This window comes from Arachis ipaensis, chromosome B02 (assembly GCF_000816755.2).
Source record: "Arachis ipaensis cultivar K30076 chromosome B02, Araip1.1, whole genome shotgun sequence".
Taxonomy (NCBI): domain Eukaryota; kingdom Viridiplantae; phylum Streptophyta; class Magnoliopsida; order Fabales; family Fabaceae; genus Arachis; species Arachis ipaensis.
The window spans coordinates 21,723,186-21,743,195 of record NC_029786.2 but is presented as its reverse complement, the minus strand read 5'-3'; positions in this window follow the sequence as shown (position 1 = coordinate 21,743,195).

Sequence of the window (20,010 nt, the reverse complement as noted above, 5' to 3'; positions counted from 1 at the left end):
TTTACAGAATTGAGTAAATGATGCAGAAATCCACTTTCGGGGACCACTTGGTGTGTGCTTGGGCTGAGCATTGAGCTTTACACATGTAGAGGCTTCTCTTGGAGTTGAACGCCAGTTTGTAACCTGTTTCTGGCGTTTAACTCCACTTTGTAACCTTATTCTGGCGTTTAACTCCAGAATGCAGCATGGAACTGGTGTTGAATGCCAGTTTGTATCATCTAAACTCGGGCAAAGTATGGACTATTATATATTGCTAGAAAGCCCGGGATGTCTACTTTCCAATGCAATTGAGAGCGCGCCATTTGGAGTTCTATAGCTCCAGAAAATCCACTTTGAGTGCAGGGAGGTCAGAATCCAACAGCATCTGCAGTCCTTCTTCAACCTCTTAATCTGATTTTTGCTCAAGTCCCTCAATTTCAGCCAGAAAATACCTGAAATATCAGAAAAACACACAAACTCATAGTAAAGTCCAGAAATGTGATTTTTATTTAAAAACTAATAAAAATATATTAAAACTAACTAAATCATACTAAAAACTATGTAAAAACAATGCTAAAAAGCGTATAAATTATCCGCTCATCAATCCCCAACCACAGATAGCAGATCAGAGTGTGCTTTCCCAGACCTCCTTTGGGATATGCAGCTTATAAACTATTCAAAAAATTTCCTCAAATTATGCCGAGTGTGGATAAATTTACCAAGAATTGAGTGCAACCCTTCGCATCTAGACATTGTACGGAAACTCCCAAAGAAGTGGCCAAGTATATGTGCAGTTACCCACATATTTCTCCTGGAATAAAGGTCAGAAACCCATTGATTATTCAATAGACCGAGCACATTAACCATATAATGTCAATGATCTTCAAACTTGAAAACCTCATAATCGAACAACATGCATTTTTTAAATTCAGAAGTAAAGGTGGGGTTGTTTAGGTTAGAAGTAGCATTTCTTAGCAGGTGCCACGCACACAAACAATGATAAGTGCCAGGAAATACCATTTTGATTGCCTTTCTCATCACTCCATGTCCATCTGTTATGACACATCCAGGTGCTTTACCCTTCATAGCGTCCAAGAACTGTTGAAGTAACTAGGTGTAAATCTGCTCATTCTCATTTGCCACTAGCGCAGTAGCAAACACGATGGTTTGGTTATGGTGATTGACTCCAAAGAACACAACCAGTGGACACATATACTTATTCTTTCGATATGTCACTACAACATTTTGTGTATATGGCCACGGTTTTTTGGTCACGGTAAAAAACTGTGACTATAGACCCTCTATGGTCACGGTTTTTTACCGTGACAAAAAAAAGCTATGGTCACAGTTTTTGAAAAAAGTTATGGTCACGGGTTTTTAAAAAAGGGTGGCCTAAAGGCGTCTATGGTCACGGTTTTGGGGGGTGACCTAAAGGGATCTATGGTCACGATTTTTTACAGTGACCAAAAAGGATCTATGGTCACGATTTTTCAAAAAAGGGTGACCTAAAAGGGTCTATGGTCACGGTTTTGGGGGGTGACCTAAAAGGGTCTATGGTCATGGTTTTGGGGGTAACCAAAAGAGGTCTATGGTCATGGTTTTTTACAGTGACCAAAAAGGATCTATAGTCACGATTTTTCAAAAAAGGTTGACCTAAAAGGGTCTATGGTCACGGTTTTTGGGGGTGACCTAAAGGGATCTATGGTCACGGTTTTAGGGGGTGGCCTAAAGGAGTCTATGGTCACGGTTTTGGAGGGTGACCTAAATGGGTCTATGGTCATGGTTTTGGGGGGTGACCTAAAGGAGTCTATGGTCACGATTTTTCGAAATGGTGACCTAAAAGGGTCTATGGTCACGGTTTTCGGGGGTGACCTAAAACGGGTCTATGGTCACAGTTTGGGGGTGGCCTAAAAAGATCTATAGTCATGGGTTTTGGGGTGACCTAAAAGGGTCTATGGTCACGATTTTTATATATTTTTTATAATTTTAAATATTTTATATATTTAAAATTTATTAAAAATTTTATGTGATTTACTTTAAAACATTAAAATTTTAAATCTAATTTTATAAATAAAAAATTATAAAAGATCATTAATTGATAATTTAATAATATTTTTAAAAGATTAAATTAAATATTAAATTATTCTATATCCTAATTTAATTAAAATTATCAAACTTTAACCCTAAAATTCAAATCACACACTAACCCTCACAACCCTATCCACTCACCTTTAACCCCACTCCCACCCATGGTTTGAAAGAAAGAAAGAAAGGAAGGAAGGAAGAAAGGAAGAAAAGAGAAAGAGAGGGAGCAGGGAGAAGAAGAAAGGGAGGTGACGGCGCCGGTAGGGCTGGATATCGCCGTTGCTGTCGTCATTGTCAGAACTGAGAAGGAGAGGGAGGAGACGTTGAGAGAGAGGAACATCGTTTAGCCAAACACGAGAGAGAGAGGGGGCCACCGCAATCCACGCTGCCGTTGGAGGGATCATCGCACATCGCTCTGCCGTCAAGATCGTCGCCGCCGTCGTCCAGTGTCATCGTCGTGTCGCCATGGAAGAAGAGAGGGAGAAGAGAACGCAGGCCAATGGGACAGGGGGAAGAGTTACCGCCGTTCGTGCCTCCCGTCGCCGTTGCTCCCTCGCCGTAGCCGCTGTTTGTGTAGTGACCAGAGGGAGCCGTGGCTGTCCGCGCCACTGTCAGAGCTACTGCTCCATTTCGTCGCTGTCTGCATGCTCAGGTATGTTTGTTCCCTCTTCCTCTGACCCCTTCACCCAACAATGTACCAAATTCCTAAGCTAAAAAGCAAATTGAGCTTTAGGGATTTTATTAAGGTGTAATCTGATAATTTTAAATCTGATAGCTTTAATGCCTTCAAAGCCCTCAAAGCCCTGCTCTGCCGCTCTTCGTCCGTTGTCATCGCCAAGTTACTTGTTTTTTTTACTTGTTCTGATTAGTAATTTAGGATTATTGAAACTTCAAATTGTTACTTGTATTTGTTTTTTATTTGTTCTTAATTTAGGTGATATTTGCCAATGATATTTGCCTCTTTGTTAAACAACACCATTATACTTTGTCATAAATCATGTTCATATACAATACTTCTACAATTTATGCAGTTCTGTGAATATAATCTTAGTGTTATTAACTGATTTTTCTGTTGAATATTCTAAAAAATCCAAGTTAAATCTTCCTCTCATGAAAATCCTTAAGGAAAATTTTATGGGGACTCATACTCCTGAACCAGAATTAAGGAAAATCCTTTTTTACCTTGACCCAGACAACGTGGTTGCGCTTGGGTTGACTGAGATTCTGACATGGGCGAGTATTCAAGTTCTCTGGCAGCTGTTGTTCATCTCCTTCCCCATTCTTGTCGCTGCAATCAAGTACTCTTTCATTGTTGCTCTTCTTCTTTTCATTCTCATCACTCTTCTCAAAATTTACCTGCTTTAATTTGTTCTTTGATCTTATCATGTTTGTAAACCTCGCTAAAATTAGTAAATAATTAGTCAATAAATTAAATTTTAATTAGAAAATTAAAAATGTAAATCTAATATTAAAACAGGATAGAGCTCTTTAAAATGAGAACTTTGACACTAATTTTAAAAAATTTGGCCCAAGATTGGGCCGGATGGGCCGAACTAGGCTCAAACCGGGCCCGTGGGCCCAACCAAACCTAATCACTTAAATGGACAGAAGCCATCTCCTTCCCCATTCAGCAAAGAAACACGCTGAACAGCCTTGGGGGAGAGGAGAGCTTCCTAACCCTCACCATCACCATAAGTCACCATAACTCCTTCGTCCGAGCTCCAATCGCCACACCGTTTGTGGCCACGCGTCTAGCGCATTGAGCTCTACGTTTCTATCGGATCAATTTCACAGGTAAGCCACAATCCTATCTCAGATTCTCTACCCCCTTTTTTATTTTTGAAATTGAGCCCTTGTAATGAGATTTTGTCGAATTTGGTATTCTAGGTTCGATTTAGCTTGCGGAGCCTGTTGGGCTTGAGTTGTTTTGTTCCTGGGGATGGTAAGGATCACAAACCTTAGCCAATTCTTGATTTTATTATGTGAATTCTGAATTTTGAGGTATACATGTGTAATAGGTGTGAACTAAGTATATATATATATATATGCATTGGAATTGAAATTGAATTGTGGACATTTGGAGGCTTGATGGAGGATTAGTCCTAAGGTTTTGGTGATTTTTGAAACTTGGGAGGCTGTGTGTGTGGCTTAAGTGGCTGACTTGGACCAAACGTGGAAATCGGCCAAGGTATGGTTTAGGTTTTGCGCGTTTAATATGTAATGCTCTGTGAAAACTTAGGCTAGAGAACTATAGGATAAGGTGAAATGTGTATTATGTTAATATTTTGTAACCTTAATAGATTTATTAAATAATATTGAGAATGAGCGGTGATTGATGGTTTTGTTGAAAGTGTGGTGTTGGTGCTTGATGATGAATTTAATTGAGTTTGATGGAAGTTGACTTAGCATATTTGATATAAATTAGCAAATTCTTGATGTAAGGGTTGAGCCATTCATGAGAGTGGTGTGGTATTGTGGGTAATTGTTGAATAAAAGGGTTAAATGTACTTGTTGGTATGTGTGACAAGGGAACTATGTATAAACATGAGTATAATTGTTATTGTCTTGAATTTGGAATTGTGAAGATGTATGTGAATATGTAAGGAGTTATTGAATGATTGAGAATGTTGGGTGTGGTGTGTTGTAAAATGTATGGAAGGTGTGGAGTTGAGTATTGGTATGCCTTGGTTGTGAAATATTTTGGTATGGAATGAGATTTTGGTAAAAATAGGGGTTTGGTAAATTTTGGTAAAAACTGATTTTTGATGAACTTCGGTAGTCCATAACTTGATTCTCAAATTTTGGATGAAAATGAGATTTGTTTCAAATTGAAGAGGGTTTTATAAGCTTGAGAACGATATAAATTTTGCGAAAAATCAAATTTTGTAGAGGAAGTTATGGACGCTGAAAATCTGGTGCGGAAGACTAGAAATTATTAAAATGCAACAGAACTAGAGTTTCTGGTGTGTGCCTACGTACACTGGTGTGCGCATGCACACCTGGTGTTTTTCAGAAAGTGTGCGTACGCACGCCATTGTGCGCACGCACGCACCAGGATATGCTTTCTGCTGGTGGCGCTCGCATAGGTGAGGCGCACGCACACCAAGTAATTCCTGGTTGGTGTGCGCACGCATGCACGCACTCATGCGCACGCACACGCTCTGCTTCTCACAAATTGTTCGCACGCAGACTTGTGTGCGTCCGCACACACCCTGTTTTTCCAGCACTTATATTTTTATAATTCAAATATGGTTTCGAACCTCTAAGCCTCTATTTTTATCCTTTTAACCCTAGATCTTACTAGTAAGCTTAGTAATTAGTTAAAGTTAGGAAATTGAGGTAACTTGGGGATGAAGAAAAGGTAAACAAGATGAATTATGAGGGAAGTGGTGTGAAAGCTAAATGAATATATATTGCTATGGCTAAGATGAATAATTATATGATAAATATAAATGGTTCTAAATATTATGCGGCTTATGAATTAATGATATCTGAGATACGAGTTTTCCTGGGTAACAGAACCATGGCTTGCCACCACATGTTCCAGGTTGAAACTCGATACTCTGTTGACCCTACGTCGTAAGGGTGACCGGGCATGTCTAAATTCCCGGGAATGGATATCCTCCATTGAGTGAGATATGAATGAATGAATGATTGTATAAATGATGAATGAATGAGAAATCTATGCATAGACTCATGGGGATGTGCGGCAAGGGACAGTCTAAGGTTTTTGGACTTGTCGGGTTGCCTGGATAACCGACAGATGAGCCTCATCAGCCATAGGATACGCATACATCATGTGCATATGTTTGTTTTGTCTGCTATGCATTACTTGGGATTGCCTAACTGAATATATTTCATGCTACCTGTTATACTTGCTACTTGCACTATCTATTTTCTACTTATGCGTGAAATTGTTTGGGCGTTTGTCTCTGTTGAATTAATGGTGACGGAGGAGCGGAGGAAGGGTGGACCGGTTTGGTGTTAAGGTTAGGTTTAGAGTAAGTAAGTTCAGAATTCTTTAGGTCACCTACCCCCTTTTATGGCTTCTGCTTAGAGTTTAAGTTTTATAACTGTATGTTGGAGTTCTAGGATTGCCTCTGGCATTCCCAGGACCTTATATATTAAATGCGTGGCACCTTTACTATGCTGAGAACCTCCAGTTCTCACCCCATACTGTGTTATTGTTTTCAGATGCAGGTCGAGAGGCTCTTCGCTAGGCGTCTGGATTCCTGAAGCGGAGTAGTCCCTGGGTTCTTTTGGTTATCAGTTTATGTATATATGTACTTAGCTTTCTCTCCAAGAAACTGGATTATTTTGTCCCTTATAGAGGTTAAAGGAGAGCTAGGGCCTGGCCAGCCTTGGCTTCGCAGGCTGAGTCAGGAGCTAGCTATACTGTATTCTCAGCTCTCTATTCACTCTTTTGCTTATTCAGGCCTATGACCCTTAGGTTTCTTAGCACACAAGTTATTCCGTTTCCTGAGTGTTGCGCTTTTTATTTTGCAATTTTGCTTTACCCATTTTTCAAGGCTCCTAATATATTATATTTCTCCACTATTATACGTATATATTTTCTGATTAGACATCCGTAACACCACACTACCTCTATTCTACGACTTAAGCGTAAAGCTCTGTATAGTAGGGTGTTACAATGTTCATATGCTATAGAGAATTGATTAATTAATTAATTGTATATAGTTAATATTGATATTGTTGTTAATGAAGAGTAGATTAATTGATCATTTCTACGATTGATATTGTACTAGGTAGGGTAGAGTAAGGTGAATTTTTTGTCTTTTAATTATGTAATTATTATTTTTAGTTTTGTTCCTTTCTTAACGAAACGATCATGTTAAAATTTGTTGTAATGCTAAGGACGATTTTTTTTTCAGATATGAATGTCAGGGCATTGTGTGCATTATTATTATTATTATGTGGGCATTGTGTGCATTTCCAAAGATATGTTGTTGCTGTTGTAGGAGTCAGTGGTGCACTTTATGCTACTGGTGGATATTAATTTTGCTATTGCTGCTGTAGAACTCAATGCACTTTATTATTCATTTTTCCTCATAATAATACTAATATACTTCAACTTAACTTATTTATTATATAGAACTAATGTTTTACTCACATTGATAACTAAATTATAATTTATTATATGGATATATAGTTAAATCAAGAATAATTTAGTAGAAAATTTAAGAAGTCACATTGTAAAACCTGGATAATTAACGAATAATTAACCTGTAAATTAAAATATATTCTAGAAAATTAGAAATGAGATTTCTATGGTTTAATATGGTAGAAAAAATTAAAACAAGAATTTCGACACTAATTTTAAAGAATTTGGCCTAAGATTGGGCCAAATAGACCGAACTGGTCGAACCGGGTCAAAACCGAACTTATAGGCCCAACCAAGCTCAGCCTAAAACCCTTAAACAGCACTCTCTCTCCTCTCTTAAACCTCAAACACGCTGCTGGGCAGCCAAGGAGGGAGAACCTTCTTCCAAAAATCACAAACCCTCACTTGTGATTCAAAGTGACATAACTTTTGATCCGGAGCTCCGATCGCCTCACCATTTGTGGCCACGTGTTCACCGTGTCGAGATCTACAAAGCCCATAACTTTGTTTTAGAGTTAAGCCATGATTTCATCTCTGTTCTTCCAGCCCTTGAATTCGAAATTTTGGGTGAAAAATATTGAGATTTGTGAGCTTTTGATGTTATAGGATCTAACTAGAATTTTATTGGGGTTGAGAATTTGCCTGCTGAGGTGGTTGTTATTGATGAGACTAAAATTGGTGGTTATTATGATTATTCTGTTGGAAACCGTCCTGAGAATTATTGTTAAAATTCTGAGATCTCTGAGGTTGGTCTCTCCACCCAAAATTTGGGTGATTTTTCCACCATTGATTGTATGTCTTAGAATATGGATCATTATTGGGTTTCTAGGACCACTCCCCATGTAATTGATCTGTTCAGAAGAAGATTGAGCATAATCATAATTCTCATTTTGTATAAAGTTACCTGTCATGTCATAAGGGACCTCTTGAGGTGGATTTTGGGTGTTGACAGCTGAAACTTGCATTCCACTCAACTGTTGAGTAAGTAGATTTATTTACTGAGACATAAGCTTGTTCTGAGCAAAAAGAGCATTAACAGCTTCCACTTCCTACATGCCTCTCTTCTGAGAGGTCTCAGAGTTCACAGGATTCCTGTTAGAAGCATATAAAAATTGGTTGTTAGCAACCAACTCAATTAGCTCAGTAGTCTCCTCTGGTGTCTTCTTCATGTGTAATGAACCACCTGCAGAATGATATAAACTCATCTTGGACATTTTTCCTAAGCCCTCATAAAAGATATCCAGCTGAGTCCACTTAGAGAACATGTCCGGAGGGCATTGTCTAGTTAGTATCTTGAATCTCTCCCAAACTTTATAAAGGTTCTCACCCTCTTTCTGTTTGAAAGTCTGAACTTCCACCCTCAGCTTAGTTAGCTTTTGTGGTGGAAAAAATCTAGTCAGAAATCCAGTGACCACCTTGTCCCAAGTTTCCAGACTCTCCTTGGGTTGAGAATCTAACCATAGCTTTGCTCTATCCCTCACAGCAAATGGGAAGAGCATGAGTTTATACACCTCAAGATTCACTCCATTAGTCTTCACAGTATCACAAATCTGCAAAAAATCAGAGATAAATTGATTTGGATCTTCATGAGGAAGTCCATGATACTAACAATTTGTTGCACAAGAGTGACAAGCTGAGGCTTCAGTTCAAAATTGTTTACAGCTATAGGAGGCACCACAATACTTTTGCCATAAAGATCTGTATTGGGAGCTGTGTATGAGCCAAGCACTCTAATGGGTTCTTCATTCCCAATTGCATTTGCCACATTGGCATTAGCAGCATTATTATGATCCATGTTGGACTCTGCAGCCTTATAAAGTGTAAAATCTGGTTAATTAATGACTAATTAGCCCATAAATAAGAATTTATTCTAGAAAGCTAAAAATATGATTGTTATGGCTTAATATGATAGAGGAGATTAAAACGAGAGTTTTGATACCAATTTTATAGAAATCGGCCCAAGATTGGACCGAACGGACCAAACTGGGCCAACCAGACCCATATTGGACACTTGGCCCAACCAAACTAAACCTAAAATCCTAAAAATAGTACTCTCTCTCCTCTCTAAACCTCACTCACGCTGAAAAAGGAAAATGGGAGGGAAAGAACACTCTTCCAAAGTTCTAACACTCATTTGATCTTCAAACCACCATAACTTTTGATCCTGAGCTTCGATTGCTGCATCATTTGTGGCCACGCGTTCATCGCGAAGAGCTCTACAAAACCCACTACTTTGTTCTTGAGGTAAGCCATGATTTTAGTCCAGTTTTCTCAGCCTTAAATTTGAATATTTTGGAGAAAAAGTATTGAGATTTTGGGTTCTTTGATGTTATAGGATCCAACTAGCTTGAAGGAGGACTTAATCTTGTCTCCTTGATTCTTGGGTGTGGTAAGATTCTCAACCCTAGTGGAATTTGTGGATTTATGATGTTTGGGTATTGAGTTGTTGTGTTTGAATGTGATAATTGTGGTTAGAAAGTGTATATATGTGTGTTGGAGCTTGATTGAGATTTTGGAAAGCTTGGAAAAGGACTTTGGTGTGCTAAAAATCTGTTCTTGGAGGTGTTCAAGCTTTAATAACTTGTGGAAAGGTGATTTGGAAGTGCTCCGGGTTGAGCGGGAAAATCGGCTAAGATATGGTCTCGGTTTCCTGTATTTAAAATGTAATGCGGTGTGAAAACTTAGGCTAGAGGCCCTAAGAGTGGAATTGAATTGTTGATATTGTTGAATGGTTGAGATATATTGTGTGGTCATATATGTGATTATGAATATTGATGTTTTGATGGTATGATGCATGAGAGATATGCATGCTTTGATATATGCTTGATGATTGGTTGAGGTTGAATTGTGAGTAAAACCATGTTGATGGTGGGGATATTATTGATTGTATGTAATGATGGTTGATTGGAAATGGTGTTCTTGGAAATTGGGATGAGAAAGAATATATGACATGATAATGTGTTTGATATTGGGCTATTTGATTGAGATGGGTTAAAATGGTGGGATGGTGGTTTTGTGAATTTGATAAAAATGTTAATGTATGAGTTGAGGAGGCTTGAGGTTGATTTTTGGTATGTTTTGATTGATTTTAAAAAGGGTTGGAATTGGTTTGTTTTGAAAATGACACTTTGTGGTTTTGTATGAAAATGTGGCTTTTGGGCATACTTTGACGGAGCATAACTTGGACTCCGGATCCCCAATTTGTGCCAAACTTGTTTAGAAATAAAATTGGATCCGAGATGTTTATGCTGTTCAAAGAACGGGTGAAAAATGATTTGAAAGAGAGAAGTTATGCCCGTCGGAAGATTGGGGTTTGAAATTGTGAATTCTGCAGCTTTTTAACTTAGTAAAATTTTTGACAAAACGCACTCCCACGTGTATGCGTGGCCGACGCACACGCGTCCTTTTCAAATATTCACTACCCATGCGTGCGCCTAGCCGACGCGTATGCGTCGATGAGCTAAATCAAATGCCCAGCCAAAATTCCCGAGAGTTGTGCGGGAATTGTGCTGGTTTTGTGCATGGGGTACAAAGCGCACCCACGCGTACGCGTGGCTGACGCGCAGGCATCGCTTTACTTTTCTCCCATTCACGCGTGCACGTGGGGGACACGTACGTGCCACTGTATCTTGCTGTCTTCCACACGTCCGCATGGGCGACGCGTACGCGTGACCTTGTTTTCACCCCAAAGTTGATTTTTGACTTTTCAAAGCCAAATTTCAGACTTCTAAGCCTCCGATCTCACCCCTTATGTCTTAAAACTTTATGATATACCTAGCAATTGGAAGGGGTAGGAAAATGTGGTAACTTGTGGATGAAGAAAGGGGAGAATTAATGTTCAATGATGATCAAAGATGATTGTATGAGATACGGAGGGTGATTGTGGAAGTGCTTTATATGCCATGAGCCGAAGGGCTGTAATTGTTAATAAATTGGCTGGTTATGGATTGAATCATGAGCTGGATGGCTGAGTTATTGTCGAATTATGGTTCAGCCATTATTGAATTATCGCTGAATATGATTGCATATATGCGTATTGAATGAAATGTGAATGTTGCACTTCCACTATCTGAGATACAAGTTTTCCTGGGAGAAAGCAGTGGCTATCCACCATGTGCTCCAGGTGGAGACTTGATACTCTGCTGACCCTATGTCGTAAGTGTGGCCGGACACTATGAAAGTTTCGGATGAGCTCTCCCCTGTGAATATACACCAGTGAGGGTGTTGGATATGAATTATGATTTATGTTATGAATAACTCGAGTTGGGGATGCATGACAGAGGCACAGTTCAATGGTTAGCTACCAGGACTTGTCGGGTTGGCTTTATAACCGACAGATGAGACTCATCAGCCATTAGGACAGGCATACATCATATGCATATTATGTGAATTGTTTGGAATTGCCTAATTGACTGCATATTACTTGCTAATTGTCTAAATGCCGTATTTGTTTCCTATTTGTATATCTCTTTATCTGATATAATTGTGTTTGCCAAATTATATTACTGCTGGTGGTTAGGAGGTCTGAAGGATTTGGAAAGGGAAGTATTAGTTAGACTGAAGATCTTTAGTCAGTTGCCTTTTATGGTTTAGTCTGTTTATAAGCTTTGATTTATCTGTTGGAAGTTCTAGGATTGCCTTCGGCTTTCCCAGGACATTACATGTTAGATATGTGGGAACTGTTACCATACTAAGAACCTCCGGTTCTCACTCATGCGGATTTTGTGGTTTTCATATGCGGGACGTGAGGCTCCTCGCTGAGGCATGCTGGAGACTTCTGGATTAGCGAAAATCCTTGGTTCTCGGGACTTTATTTTGGTTTTATGTTTTTACGTAGATACTTGTTATCTCTGCTAAATAATTACATACTGTTTTGACTCCTTTTGGAGGTTGTTTTGGAGAATAGGTTTTGATGGTTTGTCCTTGGGGATTTTCCTTGGGTTTCTTACTTTATGTATATATATAATTTTATGCTTGGACCGGTTATCTTCGCAAACCGGGTCTTGAGTTTTGATATTTGTATCTTTGGCACTCTTTTGTTTATGGTTTCGCGTTAGTCTATCCTTTGTCAGTTTTGTTACGTTATCGATCGGAGTGTTGCGCTTTTCTATTTAACGATTTTGTTTTACCCCTTTTCTTCAAAGGCTCCTAGTTATAAACATTTTTTACACTACTATATGTACTAAATTTTATTTTTAGAGGTCGTAATACCTCGCCACCTCTGTCTTATGACTTAAGCATAAGGCTCTGTAGGGTAGGGTGTTACATAAAGTCTTGCTTGTTGCAGACGCCGCCTCAAAGTCCTTTCAGGTTCCGGATCAAAGTCTAAAAGAGGTTATTTGTCCCTGTTCCAGCTCATAAACAGACAGAAGACAAGAAAAGATGAGAACTCTCTAGAGTGTAGAGAATTCCCAGTTAGGTAACCTGTGTAAAAGAAATAAAACAAAAAATACTAAATAAAATAACTCTAAAATTCGAAAATTACTTATTAAAATAAGACAAAAAATTCAAAATTTTTAAACCAATTAATGAAGAAAATTAAATTAAAATTAACTAGGGGACACCAAACTTAATTTCAGAAATTAAGGAAAAATAATAGCAATAAAATTCGAAAATTAAAGAGCAAGAATAAAAAAATTAGAACTAAAATGCCTAATATAAGCAATCAAACAACTAGTAGTTGTTAACCACAGTCACTCCCCAGCAACGGCACCAAAAACTTGGTGCGGAATTTATAACCCACAAACTAACCGGCAAGTGCACCGGGTCGTACCAAGTAGTACCTCAAGTGAATGAGGGTCGATCCCATGAGGATTGATGGATCAAGCAACAATGATTGAGTGATTGGCTTAGTCAGACAAACAGAAAATGGTGTTTGAAGGTTCAAAAGCAATTAACAGTAAATTCATAATATCAGAAAGCAAGCAGTAAACAAGTTGTGAATAATATATGGAGAAACAGTTAAGGCTTCAGAGTTATCTATTTTCCAGATTGACTTTTCTTACTAACTATTTTAATCATGCAAGATTTAATTCATGGCAAACTATATGTGACTAAACCCTAATTACTTAGACCTTTCTAGTCTCCTCTAAAATTCATTAACCGCCAATTCATTGGTCACTTAATTCCAATTAGAGGGTGAAGCTCGATTCTAGTTTATATGCCACAAAAACCCTAATTACCTAAATATAAGAGGATTATATGTCACATATCCTGTTAAGTCCAGATAATTAGAAGTTTAGGAGAAATTGTTTTCAAGTTGTTGTTCAAGTAAAGAGCTTTTCCAAGTTATACAAGAACTCAATTAGAACAAGGGTCATACTTCCGTTCCACCCAAATTCATAAAATAAAGAATGAAAAGAATTCTTGAATTATAAATGAATACATAAATTAAAATAGAAAAATAATAGTATCAATCCATACAATAGACAGAGCCCTTAACCTTAACAGTGGAGGTTTAGTTGCTCATGGTTCAGAGAGAAAACTAGGATTCTAAAAAACTGTCAATTGCGGAATGAGGTAGAAGAGAAGAGAAGAGCCTGAAGGGCTGATTCTTTTTCCCTTTTATATCTAATCCTAATTAATGTAAATTATAATTTCTAAAAACTAAATAATATCTTTTCCTATTTTTTACTGAATTAAAGTTTAAATCAGAATAAATAAAGATCTTCGCAAGCCTTCGAGTGGAGCGTGGGACCATGTGAATCATAGGTGTTGGCGCCTAACTTGGCATGGAGCTGCGCCTTACTTGAGGTGGGTAGCGTGTTGGAGTGCTTGGTCTTGTACACTCGGGCCTAACTTGGATGAAGTTGTGCCTAACTTGAAGTGTGGTCCCTCCTTGTGTGTTGCGCCTAACTTGGATGAAGTTGTGCCTTACTTGAAGTGAATGAACATTACTGGCATGTTGATGTTGTGGATTGTGCCTAACTTGAGAAATCTCAAGTTAGGGGTAGCCTAAGCAGAGCTTCTTGGGCGCTTTTCTTTCATCATGGAGCCTAACTTGAGAAATCTCAATTAGGCGCCACCATGGCTGCTTTGGATTGATGGCTTTAGTTGATCTTGGCACCTAACTTAAGAATTATCAAGTAAGGCGCCACCCTTGCTCACTTGGTGGCGAAGAAGTATGGACTATTATACATAGTTGGAAAGCCCTGGAAGTTAGCTTTCCAACACCACTAGAATCACATTCATTGGACCTCTGTAGCTCAAGATATTCAGGTTTGAGTGCAGAGAGGTCAGGGTTGACAACGTCATTCGCCTTCTTCTCTTTTTTTGCAGAAACTCCATCAAAAGCAGCCAAATGCTACCTAAAATAAACAGAATTGCACACGACTCAAAGTAGCATCCATTGTGGCTAAAATATGATTAATTCTTGATTAAACTCAACAAATTGAATGCAAATTCACTAGGAAAAGATAGGAAATATGCTCACGCATCAATGTATCTTACGCTTCTTCGCACGCAAGTTTCCGTTTACATGAGTGTTACGACTTTTGTTTTAAATTTTCCTTCAAAGACTCCTAGATATAAAACTTTTTCAACTATTTTGTATGTATATTTTTATTTTTAGAGGTCGTAATACCTTACCACCTCAGTTTTATGACTTAAAAATAAGACTCTGTGTGGTAGGGTGTTACACTTAAGTTGTTAAGTGTTGTACATGTTTTTTATTAAATATATTATATAAATTATTAAACTAAATTATATTTTTTACATACTTAATTAATTTTATTTCTGATTTGAAAGATTGAGTGATGAAATAATATCAATAAAGATTGTTGTGTGACTTTTTTGTGTTTGTCTTTTTGGCTTACCTCCCTTTTTGTCAGAATCATAAATAATTATATACAAAAGTAATTTGCATAAAACATAAGTATAAATGATATCATATCTTTGCTTAGTAAATTTTTTATTATTTATCTTAAAATAGAGAAAAATATTGTAAATTACTTTAGATTAATTGTGGACATCGGTAGAATTTAAAAAAAAATTATAATTTGTGATGATTATTTCATTTATTCTAATATATTAATTATTTTACTCGAATGTTATTTTGAATTTGTGTTGAATTCAAATATTTTAACAAACGACATTGATATAAAATTAAACATAAGTTAATTCTAAAATAAAAAGTTACGCTGATTAATACGACTATCACCGTATTTGATTTAATTTAATTTATTTACACATTAATAAATTTGATTGAAAATAAATAACACATAAAACTAAAAAATAATTAAAAAAAATCAAATGTTTGTAATTATTTTAAAATAGATAATGAAGTAAGTTTTAGATATTACTTTATTTGAGTTGTTAATAATTATAAATAAATATATTAAAATACACACTGAAATAATTGATAAAATATGGTTGTTGTTATACTCATATAAAATGTTGTGATATAGTATTAAAAAAAATTAGATGATATTAGTACAAATTATAACTCTTACATTAATATATTAATTGAATAACAATTTATTAGTGAATGTATAACAAAATTATTTTAGAGTATGTGGCATAATTTAATTATAGAGAGTAGATCATTTTATTTTACTCTTAAAATATTTAATAATAAAAATTTTTAATTATCAAAAATAACTTATCAAATTTGACTTTTGAAAAATATCTTTTTAAAGTTGTAGTATTTATATTTGGTAAAGTTCTAAAATTACCTTTAATATTTAAATTATCATATTTAAGTCCCTCATATTTTAAAATTATCTCAATATTATCATGTTGTTAGTAATCTGTTTACAGAGTTGACGATATGATAATATTTTGACGATTTTAAAATGTTAATGACTTAAATAAGACGAAAATATTATTAACAAAAATAATACATTATTCTTAAAAGAATTACCCAATCAAGTAAAATGAAAGCAGATTTTAACAGAATGAATTGTATTACGAATTTAATATATATTTTTATTTATTATCATGGAATGCTTGTAGAATAACATGTAGATAAATTTCTAAAAAAAAAAACATGATACATATATAATAAAGTATAAATTATACATTTTTACTTACGTCATTTTCAACCAAGTTTGTGTGGTAAAAAATATATTTTTAATTAAAAAGTTGACCTATGTATTTATAAATAGTGGTGTTTACGGTGCGATTTGGATCGATTTTAAAAAAAATTAATATAATTCGAAGTATATAATTTGTTGCAATTTAAATTGGATCTACTTGATTTTATATTTTAAATTCATTCTAATCCGACCCAAACTAATGCGATTTGGATTAGTTTAATTTATTCGATTTAAAAAAATTAACATTTTGTTACTAAAAAATAGAAGCAACGTTACATTAGTAAAACAAACAAATAAATGAATATCATTTTATATTAAAAAAATGCTTACATAATAATAATATAAAAACATATAATAAATTAACATATTAATATAAAATTTAAATTTAATAATAAAATCGTAATATTAAATTACATTTTGCAGTTTGAATTGAATTAATTCAGTTTTGAGAAGTGAATATGAAATCTGATCCAATATATATATATAATTTATCAAAAATAAAATCTGATTTAATCTAAATTAATGCAATTTTGATCGATTTTAAATTTTGAAATGAATATTGACTTTGTTTGTATTTGTTTGAATTTGAACACCCTTATTATAAGTGATGACAAATTTATATTCAACTTTATTTTCATATATTTAATAATTCAAATTGAAGTCTTAGCATGGAATCCACATCTATTTTATTTAATTTTTTGATACTATAAAAAATATTCAGATAACTTTTAACTATTATATTTAATGCCATATATTACAAAACTCTATCATTGTTGATCATTTAATTTTAAGTTGATTGAATTTTAATACTATGTATTATATGTAGAATTAATCATGTGAGATAATGAGACTAAGAAGTTGTACTTATTTGATTTAGATAAAATTTTACAATCTTGTGACAACTCTAAAAGATTATCTATTTATTTGTTTATGTCTTTAGCAACTAAAGTACATAGTTCTTTGTTAGCTAAAAGAATAGCTATAGAAGAATTAAACTTTGAAAGAGATGAGTTAAAACCTATGAAATACGGACACTTTATTGAGTTGCCGTATCCGCGTGTTGGACATATTTTGGATACGATACTTACCGACACTCGTCTGATACGCGTGTCTGCTGTATCCAATCGTGTGTTAATAAAAAGTAAAAAAAATTTTTCTGGACACACTTGGACACACCTAAATTATATAAAAATTTACAAATTTATATATACTAATATTTTATTGTGTCGATCCGATTTAACCTAATTTTTTCAGGTCATTTTAAATTAAGTCAAAGTAGACTCGTTATTCTTTTAGAGTCGAATCTAAATTTACTTAAACTCAGCCTGACCATGAACATCCTGAGTACAAACAATAAAAAGTGACAAAAATGTATAATAAAAGCTGCAAACTAATAACATAATAATAAGGATTAATTAACCTATTACTGTGGATATATATAAAAATAATTAATAATTAATATCATGAATAAATAACTCTTTTTTTTTAATTTTTTTTGGTGACTTTCTTCTTTAATCTTTATTCTCTTAAAACTTAAAAGTATAAATAGAAAAATAAAAAATAAAAAAGCTGCAATAAATGTACACAAAAAGAAAAGCTGCAAATAAAAGTAGGAAAAAAGATTTGTTTAATTAATTTGGTTCTTCAAAAAGATTACGATAAATGCTAATGTATTTTAGAAAAAAACAGAAAGTACAAAACTCTTTACAAAATAAAATAAAGAGTTAAAATTTGTTTAATTAATAAAAAGTAAAAAAAATTAGCTAATGCATATTAACATGAGTGTTAAAATAGAAATTTGAAAAAAATTAACATGATGCACTTTATTCAATTTAAGAAAATAATTTTTTTTGGGTGTCACTTTAAGAAAAGAATTTGATTGAACTAAACTAGGATGTTAATTTGAAATCATATGTAAAATTTGAGAAATCAAATTAAACCCTTAATCTTTTATTCAAGGATTTTGTTGGGTTAAAATATTTGATTAAAAAAGCTTTTATAAAACATTAAAATATTAAATAGTTAAAAATTGTAATAACACGTCTTCAACTATCCTCCATAAACACAAATGGTGGGACTAGGGAACAATAAATAAATATAAATTAAATGTCAAAATCAAGCAATAAATCTCCATTGATATATTTCCATAACTATAAATGTGAGCTGAGAATGAATGTGATGGCTTCAAACTATAAATCCCACCAACAAATGGAATTGTTTACCTTCTAATGGCCTTCTAACAAAAAAATATTTGTCTTATACAAATTTTTGTTATGCAGTCACATTTCTATTGCATGTATTTTGGCTATTTAAATCTCATATTTTGGACAAAATTACTTTTAAGTCAAATGATTCTAAATGAAGAAAATTCGATCACAAAATATTTACAATGTCATCAATTTTTTTGCACAACTAATACGGCTCATGTATATAACATAAAACTAAACGAAACAACAGTATTTTGGACAAAATTAGGATAATAACGTAAAACACTAGTTCTCGGAGTAGAATTAATGTTAATAATTTTCTACATTGTATTGGGACTGAATTATTTCTGGGTCATGGGTTGTTAATCCCAACAATTACAACTTAATTAAAAGCCCTTTACGCCCACAGTATATGGTAGGCCACTTGTTTTATTTACAAAATGGTTTAACCGTTTTAATAAAGAAAAAATACGTTTTAATAAAGAAATTCGTAAAAAATAAATAAATCATTATTGTATCAGGAATGAAATGTTTTATTGTGTAGAAGAAGACTAGAAGAGTGATAACATATAAACCTATAGAGAGGATTTAGAAGTCTGACTGCATTTATTAGATAGGATTCACCAATCAAATCCGACCTACACACTACCCTTTTTGTTACTGTTCTTCTCACTTTCCCAATTTCCATCTATCCTCTCATTGTTTACCTTCGTACCTTTGGAAAAAAGAACTCATGGACGAAGCTAGGAGAAGACCTCCTCATGGACTAGGGCATATTGGGAGGAACAACGATGTTGTCCGAATTATCAAACCGGCTGGAGAACCATCGCGACCACTGGTACGTTGCTCCATCCTCATTTGGTATTATCTCATCTTTATTTTACTATAGTTGATATCTCTTTTCCTTATCATTTTCCTTATTTGCCAATAGTTCACATGGCCACTTGTAATACTATCTGTTATGCTCTTTGTTAATATACCCATTTATGCAGCACATACCCTTCCCAAATGATCTCCTCCCGAAATCTAGCAAACATGTGTACCTAACAGTCTCCGACGGGGTGCAGAGAATATACAAGATTGGATGTAGCTCGAACGTCTTGGGTGAGATCACGCTCGAAGGGGGGTGGGAAAGGTTTTATCGTGACTACAAGCTTCGTCCCAATGACTTTCTGCTGTTGAAGCACAAGGGCCTCGATGACTTTGATGTGCGTATCTTTGAATCACCTGGAGTGGAGAGGTCTTACGTTCCGTCTGGAGGTGAATCTAGCAACAGAGGAACCCCCCAGGTTCCAAACACTCTTCCAAACACTCTTCCACTGCATCAGCCTCGAACGGGTTGTATCAATATTCCTAGGAGCGCGGCTGCATCTGAGGTGGCACAGACATTTCGCTCTGATCACCCATTCTTTGTAATGCACATCACAAGAAGGCTATTACGTGTCCACTTTCTGGTAAGTCTAGTGCTAGTAATGTTTGTATCTCCTTCCCTTTCGACTATATACACCTGTTACATTGGCAATATTGGTCCACATTATCTGTGTTGTTTCTATGTTGGTGGTTATGTTGTAATTGTTAGGTT